Below are 4,629 nucleotides of genomic sequence, written 5' to 3' on the forward strand. Positions count from 1 at the left end.
CTCCTCCATTCCTTCCTGTTTCTCTCTGTCCTCTCCTCCATTCCTTCCTGTAATTCTCTCTGTCCTCTCCTCCATTCCTTCCTGTTTTCTCTCTGTCCTCTCCTCCATTCCTTCCTGTTTTCTCTCTGTCCTCTCCTCCATTCCTTCCTGTTTTCTCTCTGTCCTCTCCTCCATTCCTTCCTGTAATTCTCTCTGTCCTCTCCTCCATTCCTTCCTGTAATTCTCTCTGTCCTCTCCTCCATTCCTTCCTGTAATTCTCTCTGTCCTCTCCTCCATTCCTTCCTGTAATTCTCTCTGTCCTCTCCTCCATTCCTTCCTGTAATTCTCTCTGTCCTCTCCTCCATTCCTTCCTGTTTTTTCTCTCTGTCCTCTCCTCCATTCCTTCCTGTAATTCTCTCTGTCCTCTCCTCCATTCCTTCCTGTAATTCTCTCTGTCCTCTCCTCCATTCCATCCTGTTTTCTCTCTGTGCTCTCCTCCATTCCTTCCTGTAATTCTCTCTGTCCTCTCCTCCATTCCTTCCTGTAATTCTCTCTGTCCTCTCCTCCATTCCTTCCTGTAATTCTCTCTGTCCTCTCCTCCATTCCTTCCTGTTTTCTCTCTGTCCTCTCCTCCATTCCTTCCTGTAATTCTCTCTGTCCTCTCCTCCATTCCTTCCTGTTTTTCTCTCTGTCCTCTCCTCCATTCCATCCTGTTTTCTCTCTGTCCTCTCCTCCATTCCTTCCTGTTTTCTCTCTGTCCTCTCCTCCATTCCTATCCTGTTTTCTCTCTGCCTCTCCTCCATTCCTCCCCACAACGGGGGACATTTTTGCTGTGGCGTCGGAACAGTACGATGCTAGCTCCAGTCAGAATACAAAGGGATGGAGAGAATGGAGAGATGGAGCGATGGAGGATGGAGAGCTGGAGGATGTAGAGATGGAGGGATGGAGAGATGGAGGCATGTATAGATGGAGGGATGGAGGGATGGAGGGACCCGAATGGATGGAGAGAGGAGAGATGAGGAATGGAGGGATGAGAGAGGAGAGATGGAGGGATTGGAGGATGGAGAGATGGAGAAGATGGAGGGATGGAGAGATCGAGGGATGGAGGGATGGAGAGATGGAGCGATGTAGAGATGGGGGGAGGGATGGAGAGATGGAGGGATGGAGAGATGGAGGGATGGAGGGATGGAGAGATGGAGGGATGGAGGGATGGAGAGATGAAGAGATGGAGGGATGGAGGGATGGAGAGAGGAGAGATGGAGGGATGGAGGGGAGGATGGGAGAGGAGGAGAGAGGAGAGATGGAGGGATGGAGGGATGGAGGGATGGGAGGGATGGAGGGATGGAGAGATGGAGGGATGGAGAGATGGAGGGATGGAGGGATGGAGGGATGGAGGGATGGAGAGAGGAGAGATGGAGGGATGGAGGGATGGAGGGATTGGAGAGATGGAGAGAGAGGAGAGATGGAGGGATGGAGGGATGGAGGGATGGAGAGAGGAGAGATGGAGGGATGGAGGGATGAGGGATGGAGGGATGGAGAGATGGAGGGATGGAGAGATGGAGGGATGGAGGGATGGAGGGGATGGAGAGAGGAGAGATGGAGGGATGGAGGGATGGAGGGATGGAGAGATGGAGAGAGGAGAGATGGAGGGATGAGGGATGGAGGGATGGAGGGATGGAGGAGGAGAGATGGAGGGATGGAGAGATGGAGGGATGGAGGGATGGAGGGATGGAGGGATGGAGAGATGGAGAGATGGAGGGATGGAGAGATGGAGGGATGGAGAGATGGAGAGATGGAGGGATGGGAGAGATGGAGGGATGGAGGGATGGAGAGATGGAGGGATGGAGGGATGGAGAGATGGAGAGATGGAGAGATGGAGGGATGGAGAGATGGAGAGATGGAGAGATGGGAGAGAGGAGAGATGGAGAGATGGAGGGATGGAGAGATGGAGGGATGGAGAGATGGAGAGATGGAGAGATGGAGAGATGGAGAGATGAGAGAGATGGAGGTATCATGTTTTAATCATCCTGTTTTATTCATCCCCCAGTCAAAGAAGTGTGTGTGTGTTTGTACGTGTGTGTGTGTGTGTGTGTGTGTGTGTGTGTGTGTGTGTGTGTTTGTGTGTGTGTGTGTGTGTGTGTGTGTTTGTGTGTGTGTGTGTGTGTGATATAACAATATCTGCCAGCAGTTCCAGCTCTCTGTTCTTGTTTCTCCATCATTTACTTCCTGTCTTTGTCACACTCTCAATCTTTACTTCCTGTCTTCAGTCACACTCTCAATCTTTACCTCCTGTCTTCTATCACACTCTCCATCTTTACTTCCTGTCTTCTAGCACACTCTCCATCTTTACTTCCTGTCTTCTATCACTCCATCTGTACTTCCTCTCTTCTGTCACACTCTCAATCTTTACTTCCTGTCTTCTGTCACACCCTCCACCTTTACTTCCTGTCTTCTATCACTCCATCTGTACTTCCTCTCTTCTGTCACACTCTCAATCTTTACTTCCTGTCTTCTGTCACACCCTCCATCTTTATTTCCTGTCTTCTGTCACACTCTCAATCTTTACTTCCTGTCTTCTGTCACACTCTCAATCTTTACTTCCTGTCTTCTGTCACACTCTCCATCTTACTTCCTGTCTTCTGTCACAATTCAATCTTACTTCCTCTCTTCTATCAGACTCTCAATCTTTACTTCCTGTCTCCTGTCACACTCTCCATCTTTACTTCCTGTCTTCTGTCACACTCACCATCTTTACTTCCGTCTTCTGTCACACTCCTCAATTCTTACTTCCTGTCTTCTGTCATCCATCTTTATTCCTGTCTTCTCAAACTCACTCCATCTTTACTTCGTCCTCTCAAACTCACTCCATCTTTACTTCCTGTCTTCTATCACGCATCTTTACTTCCCTGTCTTTCAAATTCACTCCATCCTTACTTCCCTGTCTTCTATCACGCATCTTTCCTTCCTGTCTTCCAAACTCACTCCATCTTTACTTCCTGTCTTCTACTCACACCCAGAACAGCCCTATTTGTCTCCTCTGGAGTCAGCAGGAAGCTGACAAACACACACAGAAGCAGGAGGCTGAGTCCCTGGCAGGAGGGGACGACTACAGGAGGTCTGTGTTAACTCCAGTTCATTATGACTAACCTAAACCACATGATGAAACAGGTGAACACAACTGGAACAGAAGGGGTAGATACTAACCTAAACTACTAACCTAAACTACTAACCTAAACTACTAACTAAACTACATGATGAAACAGGGGGACACACACTGGAGACAGAAGGGGTAGATACTACCTAAACTACTAACCTAAACTACTAACCTAAACTACTAACCTAAACTACTAACCTAAACTACTACCTAAACTACCAACCTAACACTAACCTAAACTACTAACCTAAACTACTAACCTAAACTACTAACCTAAACTACAGTGATTGCACAGGAGAAGACACTGGAGACAGAAGGGGTAGATACTAACCTAAACTACTAACCTGAAACTACTAACTAACTACTAACCTTAAACTACTAACGCTAAACTACTAACCTAAACTACATGATGAAACAGGAGAAGACACTGTAGACAGAAGGGGTAAATACTAACCTAAACTACCAACCTAAACTACTAAAGTAGACTACTGACCTAAACTAGTAACCGAAACTACTAACCTAAACTACTAACCTAAACTACATGATGAAACAGGAGAAGACACTGTAGACAGAAGGGGTAGATACTAACCTAAACTACCAACCTAAACTACTAACTAACTACTAACCTAAACTACTAACCTAAACTACTAACCTAAACTACATGATGAAACAGGAGAAGACACTGTAGACAGAAGGGGTAAATACTAACCTAAACTACCAACCTAAACTACTAACCTAAACTACTAACCTAAACTACTAACCTAAACTACTAAACCTAAACTACTAACCTAAACTACTAACCTAAACTACTAACGTAAACTACATGATGAAACAGGAGAAGACACTGTAGACAGAAGGGGTAAATACTAACCTAAACTACCAACCTAAACTACTAACCTAAACTACTAACCTAAACTACTAACCTAAACTACTAACCTAAACTACATATGCAACAGGAGAAGACACTGAGACAGAAGGGGTAGATACTACCTAAACTACTAACCTAAACTACTAACCTAAACTACTAACCTAAACTACTAAGCTAAACTACTAACCTAAACGACTAACGTAAACTACTAACCTAAACTACTAACCTAAACTACTAACCTAAACTACTAACCTAAACGACATGATGAAACAGGAGAAGACACTGGAGACAGAAGGGGTAGATACTAACCTAAACTACCAACCTAAACTACTAACCTAAACTACTAACCTAAACTACTAACCTAACTACTAACCTAAACTACTAACCTAAACGACATGATGAAACAGGAGAAGACACTGGAGACAGAAGGGGTAGATACTAACCTAAACTACTAACCTAAACTACTAACCTAAACTACTAACCTAAACTACTAACGTAAACTACTAACCTAAACTACTAACCTAAACTACATGATGAAACAGGTGAACACACTGGAGACAGAAGGGGTAGATACTAACCTAAACTACCAACCTAACCTACTAACCTAAACTACTAACCTAAACTACTA

The sequence above is a fragment of the Oncorhynchus kisutch genome, unplaced genomic scaffold (genome assembly GCF_002021735.2).
Source record: "Oncorhynchus kisutch isolate 150728-3 unplaced genomic scaffold, Okis_V2 Okis06b-Okis10b_hom, whole genome shotgun sequence".
Classification (NCBI taxonomy): Eukaryota; Metazoa; Chordata; class Actinopteri; order Salmoniformes; family Salmonidae; genus Oncorhynchus; species Oncorhynchus kisutch.